Source organism: Columba livia, chromosome 1 (assembly GCF_036013475.1).
Source record: "Columba livia isolate bColLiv1 breed racing homer chromosome 1, bColLiv1.pat.W.v2, whole genome shotgun sequence".
Classification (NCBI taxonomy): Eukaryota; Metazoa; Chordata; class Aves; order Columbiformes; family Columbidae; genus Columba; species Columba livia.
Window position 1 is genome coordinate 206,379,357 of NC_088602.1, and position 20,462 is coordinate 206,399,818.

Sequence of the window (20,462 nt, forward strand, 5' to 3'; positions counted from 1 at the left end):
ATTAGTGAGCTGTTGAGCAGAAAGACATAGCTTATAGTCACAGCTGGCATCACAAGCTTTTGAGGTCATGCAGCAAGCTGCTCTCCTCACATAGAATTGCCTAATGTGTTGTTTGTTTTATGGCAAAAGTCCATTTTTAATAATATAGACATTATTACAGATTTTATATGAGAGAAGGTGTGTGGTCTAATGAGTTGGAAGCTTTGGCACAGATTGACTGTGTGACCAGGCAATGTGTCTGTGCCCAAAGATTGCCAGCTCTTGGGTGAGGAGGGAAAAGCATCTCATTTTGCATATATATAGTGTTTATCACAATGGTAGCTCTGTCCCCTGACAGTTAGTAATAAAAAGCCCAGTCTGCTTTTTACTCCAGGAGTTTAATCAAGGGAGTTGCCAGGCAGTCACATATTTGTTTTCTGTTAACATGTGATATATATGATTATTGTATCTGCTTGCATAATGGCTGCTTATGTTTCCCCAGATTCCTCCCTTAAAAACCAAGAGCCTGGCCATTAAAGTGTTGCTCATGACCAGTTAAAAGGTGCAGTTAAAAAGCAAGACCATTGCATGTGTGAGGTTATTACGCAAGCAAACACAGTGGTATTTTAAGTAGTTATTTGGCTCGAAACATGGTTTTGGCTTGAATTAATTTGAATTGTGGTAGATGGCCGTAGATTCGTTTCCAGTTGGTGGCCTGTAGTTGCAACAGTACTAGAAACAATAACAAAGCCAGACTGTGAAGGGTTGGGTGATTTTCCCGCCCACTAAGGACTAATAGGTTAATCCTGCAAAATCCTGATGTACTTTATTATTTCTCATTTTAATAGAGAAGGGGCTAGGAAATCCAGTGGAGAATCAGAGCCCCAGTAGACCGTTGATGCCATAAATAAGTGAGAAGAGACAGTCCCCAAGTAGGAAAGCTTACCGTCTGCATGCCGGATAGGACACAATGGTGGATATTAAATGGACAAGTGGGGGCTAGCCTGGGAGTGTGAGGAATGAGGCAATAATAAAACCAAGTTAATTTAGTGGGATAGAAGAGGCCTGGACTTGTTGCTTGTCTCACCTGAGCACTCCCCATGGGCCTGAGAACAGCTCATGAGCTCTGTCGCAAAGTAAGAAGTTGCAGTTTCAACATGGGTAGAGCTGCAGGTTCTCCAGTCTGGTGCACAGAGACAGGCAGAGATGCTCCCCATACACTCAAGATTCACAGGGCAATAATTTCAAACTTGGGTACACAGAATAAAGCACTTTTCTTAAGTATCTGCTGTCCAACAGTACTGAGCAACTGTTTCAAATAATCCTAATGCATTACTAGTTTCAAGTTGGATGTCACCCAATTTACATTATTTTAGTCCTAGAACTAACTAAAGAGAGAGAACAACTCTGTTTACCCTGTGAAACAGATATTTAAGTTGAGCAGTACTTAAGGCTTTACAACAGTGATAAAAATTTTGGTATTCTGAAGTCAGGTAGCTTCATTTCTATGGTAAATATGTTCCACTTTATTATGCATGTAAATATTTGGTATTTGTGTCCAGGGCACAGTCATAAAATCCTTTGAAAAAGATTTATTTAAAGTCAGGAAAACAAATAGCTACTTCAGATTGATAAGATCCTTAGAAGGGTAGGCATGGGGACAATTTTGGCCTTATGTGCATGTAAGGGTGGAAAACAGCACAATGAAAATTTTGAGAGAGGTGTGCCAAAGGCCAGAAGTGTTCGACATGTAGATTTATTTTGTTGTGGTGACAAGAATTGTCAACTTCTGTTTCAACCAAAACCTGAGGCAATGATATGGGTGCTGTGGTAGAACTCAGTCACAAGCACTTCAGTCCAAATTACCTGTTTTCTTCACAGGGGGGAATTGTTTCCATTTACCTCCACATCACTGGACAGGGAGGTGCTAGTGACTTTTTAGTCTATTATCCCACCAAAAAAAAAGGGAGGGCACTGGACCCAAATGTGTACCAGATACAAGTGGTTTTGAGAACCATTCCTGTTCAAGTTCATCTTGCCTTTAATAGCAATCCTGATGTTGCACAATCCTCATTCGATTTATTGTTAATCCCATTCATTTTCATTCTGTTCTTTCTGCAATTTCTGATAAGATGGCAATAGAACTATTTTGTTTAATGAAAATAATCACATGCACGCACCCCCCCACACACACAATAAATTATAATTTACCTATATTAAATAGTGGTGCCGTAAATACTGTGGGAAGTGGCTTTAGAAAGCATGACCTTAAAACAACTGTTAAACAATTTGTTGCTGACAACATTTCTTTATAAGGAACAAGTCTGGATTTATTGTAGTTAAATGGTCCATTGGGGAACATTCACTATTTTCAATGTCACATACAGGAAACCCACCACATATCTTATTAAGACAAAATGTGTCCTTTCAGATTTTAGATTTTGAGTGAAAAATTGCCCATGTGTCTTATGAAAATAACTTTTTATTTATAGCATTGCAGATTTATTTTAAAATTTATGTATTAATAGATACATGCAATAGTTAGGGAGCTGACCAGTATTGCCAAAACTCTGTTTTCTACCATAAGTCCAAAGTAGGGAACAACAGAAAGATGAGCTATGCTAGTAACAGACCTCAAAATTGCAACCCAGAGTCTAACCCTCGAAGATGAATATAGAGAGATGCAATCTTTTCTCCTTCTGCTGAGGGCTGGCCAGGTGGAAGCCAGCTCTGGTCTGGAAAATCTATGCAACTGTATGAGCTTGCACTGTTCTCCATCAACACGGGCCTCTCCGTACAGTCTGTATGCAAAACCATGATGGTGTATCCATGCTAACCTCCCAATTAAAGTCGGCTCACGTGCAGCCAAATTGTGCCTTGCCTTTACGGACACTTAGCACAAGAGTGTAGCAGCTCTGCAGAAGTTGGTTGCTCTTTGCATGAATATTATGTAGGAAAACAGTCTGAAGGAGAACAAGGGGCAATGACTTTAAACTGAAAGACTTAGGTTTAGATTGGAAATAAGAAATATTTTACGAGGGTGATGAGTCACTAGAACTGGTTGCCTAGTGAGGTTGTGGATGCGCCATCACTGGAAGTGTTCAAGGTCAGGTTGGACTGGGCTTTGAGCAACCTGATCCAGTGCAAGATGTCTGTGCCCATGGCAGGAGGGTTGGACTAGATGATCTTTAAAGGTCCCTTCCAACCCAAACTGTTCCAGGATTCTATGGTTATTCAGAGTTTGGAATAGCAGTTTGGGTCTTGAATACCCGAATCTTGCTTTCTCTGGCACCACCTGTGGTTGTGCTTGTGCCATTGAACCAGCTGCAGCAAGATGAGGTAGAATGCAGCTGCTTATAGTCTATTCCAGTTACATTTATACAGTCCTAATATTGCATTTAGTCCCTTGAAGGCAATCACGATGTTCATGTGGCTCCCAGTGAGAATTAGACACCCCTGGTCTATTCAGTCCACCCATCACCATACTTCATGGCACAGCCCTGGGATACAACAGCTAAAACTCTCCCAGCTAATGTTCAGACATAAATTGTGAGACGGCACAAGCCAAGCATTGTTCTCAATAGGCTATTTGGATGCAGCAACCTTGTGGAGGTTTTTTTTCTTTTCTTTTAATTTTTCTGGGAGGGAAAGTAAGGCATGTGGGCATGAGTCAGGTTGCACCACTTGGCCTTGGGGCTCACCTGTGTGGTTCAGCACTAGCGAGGTGCTGCATGAGTGTTTCCATGTCCCAGGTCTCCAGCTGTAAAATGGGTATGGCAACAATTCCTTACTAGGGATGACAGCTCTAAAGATAAGCACATTAAAAAATAAAAAACACAGCTTTCATGGAAAAAGTATATTTTAGTGCATACTTGTGACTTGAAAACATAAACTACTGCAATTTCAAAAAAAAAAAAAAAACACACAAAGTGGATAAACATTTTTATTCCCTTTACCTTATATTACTTTGCAAAGATGTTTATATTCAACAATATATACAATTTATATCTCTATATAAAAACAATAGAATTATCAGATTTCCCGTTTTAGTCTATTTTCATTTGTTAGTTACACTGGTGTACCTGCAAACTTACAAAACTAGTGTTAAAATTTATATCTTTCTAGTCCTCTGACATACTTGAGAAAGCTAATTTTTCTGTAATTATTCTGAATTCAAGGGAACTGTTCTCCTTTGCATTCAAAACTCAATTCACAGTCATTTCTGCCATTGAAGATTTGACATATTTTCAAGTTCAACACAAATTACCTATAAATATATGGAAATTATTATTTTTTTAAACCATTCTTTTAAATGTTCAGACAAAAATAAAGGAAGTGAGAGAATAACCAGGAAAGAAGGGAAAAAAGAATGGAAGATAAAAAAGACAATGAAAGGGAAAAAGAAAGAAAAAGAAAGACAAGCATTTGTCACACAAATAGGGAGAGAAAATAAATGTTGAATGAGACATTCTTGGAGTATCTTATGTCAAAGCTTCAAATGCTAGAGGACAGTATATCTCACAGCCCCAAGCAGAATACTTGTTTGTTTGATTCTATGTGAAAATTGGGGGGAATTAGTAGCTTTTGTTTATGTGTTTTTGCTCTATGTTACAAAACAAATCTCTTTATTGGGTATAAAAGGTGGAAAAGTAGAGAAGAAGGACAGAAAGCCAAGCCCGCATGATAATGAGCAGTGGAACTGGCAGGAGCGATTACTTTACATTCTCCTTGCCTGAAATTATCTATTTCCATTCTATAGCATCTTTGTTTGTCATTCTCCTGCTTATGTGGTTGCACATAGACTTCTTTGTTTCTACATCCAAAACCGTTATCGTGTTACCTTTAAAGTTTGGCATCCAGAGACACAGGGGTCACCAGTGCCACTTTGTGCAGGGTTTGTATGACTTCATTAGCTAAATAGAACTGTGGGAACAGATTCTGGGTGACCCTCAAGCCACAGAGAACTGTGGTTTGCTCTTTTTTTTTTTTTCTTGATATGTTGTTCCAAAGACAACCAAAATGTTCTTTCAGAGGTGTTTTCAGGGACAGTCTTATAGAGACATCGATCTGTCTTGCACACAAGGCCAAGTTCTACCTCACCATGAGTAAGTCTGAGAGTGTTACCGGGGTCTTGCACTTTGCTTGTCTGCTGCAAGAGTGACAAATTCCCTCAAATGCACAAATTCCACAGTGTCTTGATTATTGTTGCCAGAAATCCTGGTTTTTGTTCAAAGAGTTAACCTACAAAACCAACCCACTTTTCCTCAAGTATCTGGAACCAGCTTTTGTATGTGATACCTCCTTCACGTTGGGCTCTACACGAGCCTCATATGTGACTGCTCATTTTTGAAATCAAACCTCCTTTAATGAAGGGAGGTTTGGCAGCAGGAAACAAAGATGAGATGGCATAATATTTTTTTCTGACCATGGGGTTCAGGGAATCTGTCCTGATATTGCTGCATCTCCTGTTCTGAGAGGTAGAGGCTGGCCAGGTAGTACCACTTCTAGGACTTACTGGACTTTCCCATGGTTTCTCAGGTGTGTTGGTGTTTTGCTGCCAAATAATTTTCCTCATAACTGTTCAGCTCCTATTACACAGAAGGAGGTGCACAACTGAGAAGTAATTGCAATTCGTTGATTACTGACATACTGAACTGTCAGCACAAGTCATGGGTGCCTGTATTTAATAAGATACTGGGGTTTTACCAGAAACTTCAGCATGGTGGGGATTCAATCGCTTGGACTCATCACATGGAAAAAGAGAGCCACTTTGAACTTCATTTCACATCCTTTCTAGACCGCTGTTCACATAATACTTTGATGTAGGTACTTCTATGAGTAAACCTATTCACTGCCTTAGAAATGGCCAGCTAGGTACTGATGGGTCTTCTGGTCTTTAGTTTTCTGCACAATACACCTGCCTCATGGACAGCTAACTATGACACATTGCGCTGACTGAAATTATTAGCCCACATACTGCAACTGCTGGGCAACATTCTTATTCTCCCACATGCTTCTCTACCTTTATTTTATTTAAATGCTTTAAAGCCCGTCCTTACTGGCATCATTCATGACCTACATAAAATCAAATGTGTAGGAGATCAAGTGGAAGAATCAGTGTTTATATTTAGATGTTATTGTTTAAAGCAAAGCCAGATCAGTAGATCGGTAGATCAGTAAACAGTATTTTAGCTAGAAGGTTGGTCAGATGATAAGCACGTAGTTTATTATTAGATAGTACTTTATTATACTTTCAAAGACAAATTAAATTAACTGGGTGAAATGATTGTTTCCAGCACTAATTAAAGTGATGCAATATCTTCGAAGTTGAACAATTATGGATTTCGAAGGGAAATAGATTAGAATTTCAACATAGAACTGGATCCAGACTTTTATGGGAAGGTTCATTTTTGTACTGTTCACATGGAGCTTCACAGCTTACTTCAAAAGGCTGCTAATCCAAAAGCAATGTCTGTTTCTATGATCTTTATTTGAAAACGGTATTTAGCATGGATTAAATAAAAGTCCAGATCTTTTAACCTAGCATAAACCATGATAAATCCACTGAAGTCAACAGTCAGATTACAGTGCCAAGGACAAGATCTTTCAGAGGGTTAAAAAGGCAGAAATGAGAAAGAAGGGTAAACAAGATTTCCAAAGATTCTCGATTAGATGTTCAGTGGATTCTTATCTTCCCTAGTGCCTTCACATGAATAAAGATCCAGAGCAGGATCTCAGCCTCCCACTCTGACTTTCTGATGAAAGCAGAAGCTGACGTGAATCTTTGGGACGGAGCCAATCTTTGAGGTCTGGATTTTGTTTCAGATCCAAAATTGTTAAAAGTTTATCTTCTGGATTCACCTTCTATACAGTTTTACCACAGCAAAACAAATGAAGAGTTTTTTAGGTTGACTCTGGGCCAATCCTAAACCCAAATCAAAAGCTGTGTTTTGTCTTTATGTGTTTCTGTACGTTACCTCCTGGCCTACCTCTGTATGGTAGGAAACCCCAACGTATCACAGGATTTGGGATATTCTGCCACTGCAAACACATCTACTGCATCACTTGGGCTATTCACTGACTCCAGCTGCCTTTGAAACATTTATTGAAAAAATATGAAATCTGTACACTGGTTTCTTGTTTATGGTTTGTCAAGCTATGAATTAAAGTCCCGAAGTAATGCATGAGTCACTGATGTGTTAATTTGGTTAAAGCTAGAGGTGAGCAGCTCATCTTTGTGACTGACAGATGCAGTATTACTGTCCGTGTCTGCCTTGCTTGGCTTTTCTCTCTTTCAGTTGTAATTGCATCTAAAATCCATATACGAACAGTGTCAGAGTCATTCATCAGTCTCTCCTGGAGAAACGGTGGCAACAGCCTTTTGCTTTCAATTTTCATTTAAAAAAATAAATTAGGATTTTCTTCTTGTGTTGATCTGTTGCTGGTGGCAGGCAGCAAGTAAATTTAGCAATATTTACTATTTCTCTGGGGGTCAGTTATTTCTTATTCAGCTCAATATGTTGAGGTACACTATTGTGAGATCTGGGAAAATTTTCCATGGTCTCTGGTTGATAATTTGCTGATCTTTTGAAGGATCCCATCTTGAATCCAAATTTTGCAGCTTTTCCCTCTCAAGTGAGCATGAGTTTAATACACAATTCTACACAGTTCAACCATCTTTTGTCCATGCATGCATGCAATTGGAGGTCTCTTCCATGCAAATCAACTCCCCAGTCTCAAATCATTACCACTGAATTCATTGGAAAGATAGGGCTGATTGCAGCAGAAGAGAGTGTCCCATTCAAGGCCCAACACGTGGTTCATGCTTCTAACTTTCCATTGATGACGATCTATTTGTCTTCTGCAGCTAAAATAATTCAGAATGTATTTCAGATTATTTCCTAGTGTGTAAATGTCACATATATGTTCACTATAGATATGCTGGAGATAAAGCAAGTTGTACACTACAGAGCATAAAACCACAGATTTGCAAGACGAAACAAGAAAACAACTTTTATTGCTTCTTTTTAATCAAGGGAGTTGAGCATCTACATTTTACTTCATATAATTTTTAAATGTGTTTTTGCAGAAACTCAGATGTATCTTTGTGTAACTCGTGAAAGCATTTACAAATATGTAGGTATTATTCTGAATTTTACAACTCAAAATAAAAAAATACAACTTTTCCACTTTTTCAGTACTGATCTTAAAAGTTGTTCAGGGAAACATTAGATAGCTATCAAGAGCTTCCTTAAGCATAGAAATGTCATCCTCATCCATTTGACCTGCTAAAGAATTAATCTCACATCATTGTGAGTTTGAGAGAGTTTTTAAGAAGGTAAGTGCATTTTTTTTTTCGTTTTTCCCCTTTTTAATAGCAAATACTATCAAGAATGTTTGAAAACTTTCAGAATTCCCATCCAAGTTAATCCTTTTAAACCTAGCTATGCTTATTAGCTTTCTTTGAACAGATAAGGCTTAAACAGATGTGTCATTTGAAGAACTGAAGTCAATTTAATAGCAAAGAAGGATACAAAATAGTGGCTACAGAAGGTGAAATGTGGCATTTGATGAAATAGTGGTGATACATTTTTAAATCTCTTCTAAAACTATATTGTTGAAATGACAGAAATTACTAGTGAGCTGTTATGGTTTTAGGAATTATAGGCATCAACCTATTTAGTGGTGCTAAGAAGCAGCTTGAATCCCTGGCTGTCTCTCTCAAGTCATTTCTGATGGCATGGCAGCTTCTGCAGTTAGCTGTATCTGCAGACAAGAAGTGCCTTGAATTTATCAGCCAGTGGGTTGAAATGTAAAGATAGGAAACCTCTTTATCCATCTTTAGGAGTAGAAGGAAATTCTTAAATCATCTGAATTAAAATGGCAATTTTAATTGGGTTCTCGCCTGTATTTCATTGTATATCCCCCTGAACAGTGGCAGCTGAGAAACACAACATCACCTCGTTCGAATTGTCCTATTGTGCCAGAGGATGAGTTGCTGTGGCTAGGCAGGGTGGTTTGACGGGGATGCATATAGCAAGTGTCTGCAGAGTTGAAAGACATTTCATTAGACATATCTGTACCATACATGAACAGGAGAACTTTACAGCAAGGGCATTTTGTGCTGCATCGTCAAGGAACAGTCAAAGGAAATTTTTCCACTTTACCATACAAACCTTATCTTGGAAGGTTATTTACAGTTAATATTCCAAATAGGAACTTCTGAGTTTCAGAGACAACTCTGAAAGCAGGCTCAGGGAATTTAAAGCAGAGGCAGTTTTGGAAACAGGAGGTGTAGAAAGAGCTGGGGGCAAAGTTACTGGCTGAACAGCTTTTGTTTTCTTGCCTATGTCTTAGCAGACACTTGGAGCCTGACTCGTTAGTTCAGCAGCCCACTGACCCTGGAAGAGACCTCAATGGGTGCAAGGATGTATCTCCACTTTGGGGTCCCTCATTAGTGCTACAGTAAGATAAAGAAGCCTTACTCTAAACATAAAATAAGTCATCTGGGGGCAGCTTCCCTGCAATTATAAATCATCATGACTGCATTAAAATCTCTGTCTCCTCTGCGTACTGTAATCAAACAAACAAGCTTTGTGTGTATTTTTCCAGCATTGATGTATCTGAGCAAAATTCATCAAAACCTAAGTTTCAAATGGTCCCTCTTTGCAAATCATCCCAGAGGTAACCAGGGGGTTGAGGAAGGGTTAACACCTGTGCTCAGGCTGGACATTGTCCGTGAGGATCCATCCAACAGATGAGGTAATGGGGTTTTGCTGAGGCAGAGGAAAGTGACGGCTTAACAAGAGATGAACAGGAGACGGAGCCAAATTTAAATTAATTAACTTCAGCTAGACTGAAATTCTATTGTGAAAGTCAAAGGCTAGGGCTAGTGAGCAAACTTGGAAACACCAGGCTGGAAAAGGAATAAAATAATTAATGTGGATCTCACAGCAACGCTGATAACAAAGCCTTTGACAGTTCACAACTAATGGCACACTGTGATGTGCCAGAGCTTCTTCTGGACCCATTTATAAGTGACCAGCCTTGTTAAGCTCTGAGTGGTAATACACACCTGCCTTTTCAAATTCAGCTTGAGAACTGGGCTGATCCTCATTTTGTACAAATCCGCAGCTCTTGGAACAAATTTATTATAAGGTCATTGCAGCTGCTTCTAAGCTTTTCTATTATTTTTTTTCTGTATTTCAGGGGTGAAAATCTAAATGCATACAAAATACTTTGGACATAAGCATGATCCTGTAATTCATTTATTTTGAAACTTTTTTTTTTTTTCAGCCAATCTCTTGATTTTGACTGCATGAAATTCACAACACTCATGTGAAAATAGCTAACTTGGAACAAGCAAGCTCTCCATGACTGAATCTCTTAATATTAATGCTTTTGTTAATTTTCAGGAAGAAAATCTGGGGTCAGATCATCAGTTATTTTCAATGGTAGAGGCACCACCAAAAAGAATTTTAATAGAAGTCAGTCATACTACTCCAATATGTGCCACTTGACAATCTTCCTCTGTAGCAGGATATATTATTTTTCACTCTTAAAAAAGAACAAAAAAATGTCCAGGCTGAATACATTTCCTCTAATTTCAGTAATCAAAAAGTCTCGTTGTATGTTTTGGACAACTGGGTAATCAATGGAGAGAGCACCATCCCTTCAGGGACCTCTAAGGTACCTGAAGATGCTTTTTTCTCATCAGTTTTTGCAGAGGCAACCTGAAGGACTGACTTTGAAAGATTTGGGCTTAATGGAAAGAGTGGAAAAAATCGTAAGAGAAGTATGTACAAGAAAGAAAACTACAGATTTGGGAGGGTCTCTGGTCTTTGATCCTAATTCAACAAAATGATCTAAATTCAATACATGAGATAAGGTGTTGAGTATGCATATTCGCACTTTTCTGAGGAGAAATGAGCCAAAGGTATGGATGCCTAACTTTAGATGAAACAGACTTCCAGTCATTGTTTTTGCTAGTCAGGATGCTATTTTACCATGAACATTGTTTTTGAAGTCTGTTAAAAAATACAAGCAGACAAGGTCACTTGTACCAACAGCCCTGATGGGGTGACAGGGGTTACAGATCACCCGGGGTATAACACAGACTCAGTAAAGCGGACTAGCGCTCCTTGTGTGCGCCTGCTTTCTCCTTTAATAGACTAAACACATATGTCTCTTTAGCCACTTAGAAAAAAGATGTTATGAAACGGCTGTAGTCACAAATGGGGTTTTAAATGGTTTTAATGTAATATGACAATCTGTTCACAAATCCCGATGTGTTTACAAAACATATCCTTACTGCCTATATGTTTATTTTAACACTTTATTCAGGCTTAAATGCCATTTTCACATGCTAGGTTTGTTTGGATTTTGCATAAGGTTGTACCACTTATTCAGGAATGTCTGACAATAATGCAGTATTGGGAAAGAGTTCAACTTTTGTTTAGGTTGAATCACATTCAACTTCTGTTATTCACCACTTAGGGCCTGAGTCACCAAATAATGAAACACATGGGTTAGGACTGTTTAGTTTCTGCTCTCAGCCAGAACAGGTGACCTTCTCTTTAGCATGACCACAGGCAACAGAAGTTAGTCTCATCTGGACAGAGCAGGACAGAGGTTAAGTGATTTCCAGCATAAGCAAGTCTTTTGCTGTAGTGCAGTTTCATTCAGTTAGAAACAGATATTCACAACATTCCAGTTCAATGTAAAGGCTAGAAATGTAGTTGAATTCCTCTCCAGCTCAGTACTTTTTGCTTACAGGGTCTACAGATCACTATTTTCCCCTATTTTCAGTGGGTGAGGGAATCCTTTTCCACCTAGGTGAACAATTACTTGGCATCGGTTGTGTCCCTTCTTTCCCAGAATTATTTCAGTGCATGCCATACCTGTATTCCACACCACTTACCTTACAAATCTTCCAGCCATTATGAATACCATAGGACACTGGATGACATCTCTTCAGCCACAAACATGATCATTCTTCCATGCTATACTTGGAATTATCACATAGTAGCAAATCAGATCCAGAGTTTCTTCCTTCTCAAGGTGTACAAGGACCAGCAAATCTAAAAGACAGAAAAACTGTGAAATGAAGATCAAGTCAACATTTTGTTTCTTTGATAAAATGAACTTCTATAGAAATATTGAGCTACCTTGTGCTGAAGAATGACCAACCACTGCATGTCTGATTGTCATGGACTTTTTTAACGATCAACATGGTCATGTGTCTTCAAGAATCTCTCCTAAGGAGAGAGTAAATGTTTGGTCTCATTCAGCCTTTGCATTAGTTTAACTCCTACAAATTTATAAGAAGTTATAGACAAGTTGAATACAGAATTTACAAACATGGTCTAATTTCCATACTGAAATATTTGCTCGTTAGTGAAGGAGAAGAGGACAAAGTATTGAATTTCTGATGTTGCCTTTCTTTTTATTGTCCTTTCTCCATATTATGGATTTCTCATCTGTCCACTGTGCTAAGCAGAATGGACATTTATTTATTTATTTATTTTTAAATTTCACAGGGAAGTCTAACAACATGTCATGACTTCATCAACAGAAAAATGATAATTAGTTAGAAGGAAAGTATTTCCAGCCCTTCCCACTTTCTAGGCCGTGGGTAAATTATATCATAATTGATATGGTGTGTATCAAATGTAACATTTAATTTATCTGTTGCTGTGGGTCATTTAGATCATATTTATCCATAACTCATCTTTATTGCTCATGGGGAGTTTAGCTTTGATGCTATCCACTGGTGGGGATTTAGCCTTTCTTTTGTCTTGTTTTTATACCAAGTTTTATTATAAACTCCAAACTTACAGCCTATATAAAGAACACAATAATTAGACAAGATGGCTTTTTTTTTTTTTTTGGCATTTAAGCTAAGTAAGCTCCAGAGGAATTTCCCTGTAGTTTTAGTTTTCTTCAAATTTCACCGAACCCAAGTCAACCTGCCCATCATTCATGTTAACATGGATTCAGTACAACAAGGCAGCAGTAGACCACACCACATATGCCACAGTGTATTATTCTTTCGAATCAAAGGGTTTGCTTTGGTTTCCAAAGTGTGGGAAACCTGACACAAGATGCCCATTGCAGATAGGGAAGGATCCTCCGCTCTTCAGCATAGTGTAATAATAACAACAACAATAACTTTGATTTTGTTTCAAGACTTCTCACTTGGGATCCTACAGAGGTTCTAATATCCCGCAATGCCAGCATATTATTTTTGGATTGAATGACTGGATGAGCTTGATTTACATCTTATCTCACTCCATAGCCCATAATGTGTTTTTAAATCATGTCTGAACAATTACCACAAAAGCAAAATTGGAGGCAGGCGATGGGAAGTATCTTGAATAAGTTGAGCATCAAAGAGAGAAACCTCAGAGGATGAAGAGGGGTTTATTTGCAGCTGGCTGAGTCATGTTTCATGTGGGGAATGGTCCCTCGATAATAATAAGCAAACTGCGAAAATACTATTCCACACTTTATTAATTTGTTCAGTAAGATAGTATGTCCTGTACAGACATGTTCGCTGGTAATTTCTTTTTTTTGAGAACTTTTCCCCTGATAGCCTCTCATATAGAATTAGAAAACAGCTTTTTTCCTACTCTTCTCCTGCCTCATGTTGCACAGCCAAACCTCTGAAGAGGCTTCCATTGTTGTGCTGTGATGTAGCCTGCGTGGTGTTTACACAGTGAATCTTCAGCAAAGTGTCTTCAAAGAAAAGTGGTAATCACATCAAGTGGACTGCTGCCATTTAAAAAAAAAATATTGATGGTGCTTGTAGAGATTGTTGGATACTACTTTTTCTGGATGAAAGATGGAGATTTGAGGAAACAGTTTTTCAGCAAAGATTCTAAAAATTTTAGCTTTTACTTGTGTTTCTTATGGAATACTTTTGGGTTTATGTGGATCTATTATTGTTTTTATTTAATTTTTAATAGATTATCTTCCCTCAAGTGTGGTGGAGTGTTGTTTTTGGTTTTTTGTGTTTGTTTTTTTTTTTGGGGGGGGGAACTTAGTTTTTATGAACAGTGTTTCATCCCTTGAGATAGCTCTCACTATATTCTCAAGCCACCCCTTCTTCTGCCTTCTGGTTTCCATTGGGCCAAAGTATCTCTTGCCACAGTGGAGCCCCACAACATATGTCTTGTGTTGAAGTCTAGAAATTACTATATTGTTACGTGGTACTTGTGCTGAACACTGACAGATTTTAAACTTCTACTGTTGACTTCTAAAAAGACAACAGTAAGTGTCTTAAGTACACTGCCTGTGAGACTGTGCTTTATCTTAACACAGGTCATGGCTCTCCTTAGATAACTGAATATAATTTAAAGTGGGGAAATGCAAGATCTGATGGAGGACAGAAGAAAAACAGAAAGGGAAAGAAAGGAAAATTGAACTTGTGATCAAAATGAGAGGTACCCCCAAGCTGTCAGCTTCACTCTTAAAATAACCAGTAGTACCTGTATTCAGGACATTATGATTGGGATGGAAGAGGTGAAAGTTCCCGTATTGAATCAGACAGAAAAGTGATTTGATACTTGGTCTTCCCTGTCCAGAGCAGTTTTCTTACTCTGTAGGTCCTGCTGCGTTTAGGAGCTGAGGTGTAGGAGTACTGGAGGAGGATCCCTACTTAGATGAAGAATCCCATCCTTGCTAAAGAAAACCTTCCCTCTATGGTCCACATTTATAAGCTGTGCTGCTTTCAAATTTAAATATTTTCTGTTTAAAAAAAAATATGAAGCATTTAAAAAGCTTATCTGTCTTATTTAGCCTCAAAAGGAAAAAACAACAACAACAAACCAATCAACCAGACAAACAAAAAAATCCCTTCCCATTTGTGCAATAGGACACTCAGGTTCTTTTAAGGAGACCTCAGGTTTTTCTTCACTGGCTGCTGGGACTTCTCACACTAGAACTTCTTACCCCACAGGACACGTAGCATCTCCTGAGATGAAGTTATGCTACCTCTCAGTAGTGGACCTGAGGACCCATATCTACTAAAATTTGTCTTTAGTTGTAGTAACGTTAGCACTTCTCCTCTGAGGGTCAGCACTAGAGGGCAATACAGCCACACACTTAGCCACACACCGGTGATTTTCAGTGGACGATGTTTGCTCCAATGACATGAAAAAGGGAGGGTGGAGATGAGTTGTCAGAATCATGAGTCAGAGAGTAAACTGGTCCCACCTTAACCACACTGAAAATGCCAGTCCTCTGCCATGCAATTTACCTTATCAAACCACTATCAGAAATTAACACTGGGCAAAGTTGCAAGATAAATATCATTAATTCCATTATTAGAGATAGATGATATAATACAGAGAAATTTCACAATGGTGTTGGAAATTAGTATCTTGTATTGCCTGTATACTATATGCAACCCACAAACCCAGTTTATTCTGATTAATTTTAAAAAATGGTTTCAAGACTTACTGAAAGGGGTTCAAGTCCAGCTGGATAAACAGCTGCAAAAAAAAAAAAAAATCCCTCAGACAGATAAGTAAAACCAATACTATTAATGCCAATCTCTGTTAAGGTTGCCATTCTGAACTTGGCCTTGCCCTCTACTTTACTGAAATCCAATACGTAAAAATGGAGAGATGGCTGATACAAGACAGGCTAAAAAGTTCGATCTGTTGGGACCAGGATTCATTTCAACCCATCAGTGTTCATTATTCCACTAAGTGGTGACATAATTACAGAGCTGAGATCCTCAGGGACCCAGCTCGAGCTGGCTCCTGTTTGCTGGCCTTCCTGCAAAAGAATGCCAACTCTGCTTTAAGCCGAGCAACGGGTTTGCAGAGACATTGGTTAACTCCATGACATACCGAACACGAACTTCATCCCTAGAAATCTCTGACCGTCACCTCTATTAGACTGATTTTAAAATTCAGGGGAGACTGAAAGGAAAGAGAGTTAAACTAAGTGCCTCCCAGACTGTGTCATGCATAGCACTGCTTTTTCTCCAGCATAGTAATGCCCATTTCTTCTATCATTATCACTCTACTTTGCATGAAAAATAAACCTACCACCTAGCAGGCTAGTGAATTGCCATTATTTAATTATATTTCAGTACTGTTATTTTCTTGGTTTGGCAGGCACAAATTTCTGTATTTATATAGGCACCAAGAACAGAAATTTGACACCATGAAGGGGTCTGGATGAGTATTTTTGCATAGGCTCATGGTCATGGGCTCACCATGACTCAAATCTATATAAGTATTCACTAGTAAAGTAATGGGGATTGAGACCTGCAGAATAGTGGACTTTTTATGTACTTTCTATGTTTGCACAGCAAAACAGTGTCAGATTTACTGCTCATCGCACTGCATCTTTGTAACCAAGATGGGATTTTTACATGAACGTGTTTACATTTGAACTTGACATCAAGTGCATCAGCATGTCCTACATACACAGGGAAAATATGAAGTAACCTTCTCTGCGATTTAAGTAACTTGACCACTCAAGTTATATATTTTATAGTGCAGTGCTTATACAGCTCCCTGCTGGCTCTACGTTGCCTGCAGTGCTGCTTCAGCACAAATCTATATAATCTTTTCAAGTTAATAGAAACTCATCAAGGTCAAAAAGGTCATGAATAGCAAGATGCAGCTCTAGAATAGACATCCTGAAACCCTACGCTTAAAGTAGAGAAAATCTCAAGTTTATATAGAAGAAGCTTTAGAGACATATCAAGGCAGATCATTGCCTAGGATGGTATGCAGTGGTGAGTCTTAAACATCTCTGGATCAGTCTAGAACTTTTGGAGCAACAAACTGGCAATAGTCAAATTTACATCATGAATTAGGCAGTTACTTTTAGGCAAGGCTGACTGGGTATTGACATATGCTGTCACAGAAAGTGGTGGATTTATTTTTTTTAAATACGCATTCTGAGAGATCTGTTTCATAAGGTGGGAGTTCTTATTTGGTCAAACAAGCTGCGACACTTCTTGCAGAGGTATCTGAATGAAATGTAAGGGCCAGCTTTGTATAGAAGGTCAGACTAGCTGATCCAATAGTCCATTCAGAGCTTAAAGTCTGTGGGAGCCTATAGTCTGAGCTACAGGCTTAAGCCTCTTACTGAGAGTAGAAGCAGTTTCATATTGTCCATAGATCACGTACAGAGGAGAAAGCAGACCAGATGGTAAGCAGTGGGTTGCGTACACCAGGGAAGATGTAATTTGAAAAGGAGTCCATCCTTATACTGAGTCATAACAGAAGTTTTATCATTACCTCTCCATATGTGAGTATAATACCTTATTTAAAGTTGGAAATACCAGCTAGCCCTGAAGTCAAGATTACAAAGCAGAAAGACTTTAGAGTGGTTAACAAGATATCACACTAAACATCACCCTATGCCAAAAGATGAGAGAAAATCAACGGAAATGCAGACACTTAAGAGTTGCTTTTTTTATCTTTTTTTTTTTAATTTGCCCATTTTCAATGAATATATAAGCATGGGGAGGTTATGCTATCCTGTGTTTGCTCATCCCTGGTCTTTTTTGGCCTTTTTCAGCTCACCTACTGCTTGGGTATATTAGAAGGAAACAGCACCTTTAAAAAAAAAAAAAAAAAAAATCACCTCTGATTTGCATCGAATCAAGGGAGTTTATAGCTATCTGTAGTTTTACAAGTGGGGACTTCAATTTAGTGATGAAGTTTCAATGGCTTATTTCCTGGTACTTAGAGGAGATTTGTGCTGCACCAGTAGCTTGTTAAGCTGTTACACTGTTTCGTTAGGTACTAATTTCTTTTAATGTGAGTTTACTTTGTCTTTATTTGTTTGCTGTTATTTCTTGAGTGGATTTAGTTATCTCCTTCTTAAAAGCAGATTTCAGACTGATAGTATTTACCTAAGCGAGCCATGAACATTATCTTAACCTTTAATGCATTTGTCACTTCACAACTATTTGGGAGAATGTACTTTCTACTGACTCTAAACAAATATTTCTGAGTTAATCAGTGAATGTGAAAAATTTCTTAAGAATGACATGTGAACATAAAAGTTAATGTCATCATATTAATTACTTTCTAACTAAAACATCAAAAATGTACATGAAAAGAGGAAAGTGAAAATAGTAGACACAATTGTGTGATGGGTTTTTTTCTCCTAATGCTTGCTCCAAAGCTCAATAAAGCCAAGGAAAGAGCCCTTTTCTTTCTGATAATTGAGTCCCATAAAAAACAAGACTCTTGTATATTTACTACTCTGTTTGTAAAACACACAGAACAACTACTGTGCATGCAGCAAAAGCAAGCAACAGCAGGTCCTAGACGCCTTTGAGAAGCTCAAGAGTTGCACATAAGCCAAATGCATTGACTTGAATGTACAACTTGAGGAACAGCTCAGAAAACAAGTAATTAACAATTTCCCTTACCATGAACATTTACAGGGTATTCTCATTAGATCACTTTTTCTGGTCTCAGTTTTCACTGAGAAACAAAAATTCAGGCTTGAGCAAAGATGAAAGGCACCTAGTGAGGACTTCAGGAAACTCTTCCATGGCAGGTTTTGGTGTAAGAGTTTGGAGGGAGCTGCTGGCCACATTGAGGAGGGACCTTAGTCTAACAGGCACATCCCTCACCTAGGGTATTTATATGATCATTATGACAAAGTAACTTCACAAACCTCTTTCTGGTTGCAGTTACAGTAAATTGTGCTACTTACATAGAAGTATCTATGATACGAACAGTATGTTAATCTTCAACCCTATGTGATTTTTTTTCTGTTACAAAGAGGAGTCCAAACAGTCAGGACACATTCATGTCAGGAAAGGTGTCATAAATCCAAGGGCGATTGGTTGCAAGGGTTTTCCATGTCAATAAATCAGATTCAATAGAGAACTTACATGCTTTAAAGTTCCAAGTATTAGAAAAAATATATATGATTCACTATACGAAGTGACTTTTTAAAGTAAAATGTAAAAATCTGAGAACAGAGATCAAAGCCTAAAACTCCCTTCTTCTGGTTAAATATCCCATCATCCCTGCTCTATGTATTAGCATCTTTTGGGGGTTTAACACAGGATGACTGTATAGACAGAAATAGAAATTGCGTGGGTCAGCTATTTCGTGCTAAATAGAAAACATTAACCAGCTTCCATCTGAAATCTGAATTTCCATAAAGACTTAAAAAATCCACTGTCTTCTCTTCCTTTTTTTTTTTTTTTTTAATTTTAATGTATACACTTTTCCCCCCCCCCCCCACTTCCCCATCTTCACATTTTTTGTGAGTTTCAGTCTTGAAGAGTCAAAGAGCCTGAAGATGGTTGAATTAGGAAAATTTTGTACAACATTTGACTGGCAAAGCACCCAAACACCTAGAATTAGATCACACTACTTCAGTTTCAAAGTATATCTAATAATTCAAATAGATAGACAGATAGATAGATAGATAGATAGATAGATAAATAAATAAATAAATAAATAAATAAATAAATTCCCTGGCTGAAAAAACTCTGGAAATTTGTATTTTTCATTATTATTTGAATTTCAGCTGCACAGAGAAGTATTGACCATTCCCAGCTGAAATCATGGGCATTCTCTAACCCTTCTTTCTCATCACTTTACTGCCTTTGCTAACCACTGTGTAGGCTAAAAAGTTAATCCTCTTCTTTCACTTGGAGAACTTAGGATCAAAACAGACAAAAAAACATTGCTAAGCAGCACATTTAATAGGAGAAAATAGGAGTACAAATATTCAGTAATTTGCTTGAAGTCACACTGAAAGTCCACGAGCAAGACGAAGACTCAAACCTGGACCTCATATCCCAGACTACAACTCAAATTTTTAGGTTATATATTTATTTATTTGTGTTATTCATACAGTTTAAATTTAACAGAAACTACTTTTGAAAGTGCAAAAATACTCTCAGATTTTTTTCCCCTGTCTCTACTGTACATTTTTCAAATCAGAAGATCAAGGCTTTCATGAACTCGATATTATTGTTATTTATTACTGTAAACTGGTTTATGTGACACAGTCTGAGATTGCATTATCATAATGAACCTGAGTAGAGCACCCACAGTCCCTCCTACACAAGGGAATTAAAAATTTCTAAGAATCTGATTTCTAAGTATGATCTTTGGTGCATACCAAAGAAATATGAATCACTTGTAATGAGTTACATGAAAATGTTACAAGGCATAAAACAAGAGCTGTTCACGTGAAACATTTTGCATGAACAAAGGTGGCCAGCTGACTAGATCGGGAAAGTGGCTGCTGGACCTGCAAATTTCCACTGAGATTTTTTTATTTTTACATGTGAAAAAAAAAAAAAGGTGTCCTTTGCTCAAGACACTGATGCAGTGGGAAACGTGAATTGCAAGTAGCCATGTTTAAACCAAAGCCCCTTAAAAGAAAAAGGAAAGACCATCCCTGTCAAGACCAATTTAACACACCACGAGCTTTTTAGTGGATGCGAGAAGCAGGTTGATTCTGAAAACAAAACT

At 38.1% G+C, this 20,462-nt stretch overlaps 1 long non-coding RNA gene across 2 annotated transcripts in view; it reads right to left on the bottom strand.

Moving 5' to 3' along the window:
- Positions 1-3,200: 3,200 nt before the first annotated feature.
- LOC135578245 (uncharacterized) overlaps positions 3,201-20,462 on the bottom strand; it is a 47,635-nt gene continuing 30,373 nt past the window's right edge. Inside the window, exons 3-4 of one of the 2 annotated variants that reach the window (XR_010469662.1) lie at positions 11,900-12,059; positions 3,201-7,846 (exon numbers count right to left, since the gene is read on the bottom strand). This is a non-coding gene — a long non-coding RNA (uncharacterized LOC135578245). Of the gene's footprint in view, positions 7,847-7,887; positions 9,024-11,899; positions 12,060-20,462 lie in introns of those variants that run through there. The other variant, XR_010469663.1, reaches the window with a different exon arrangement.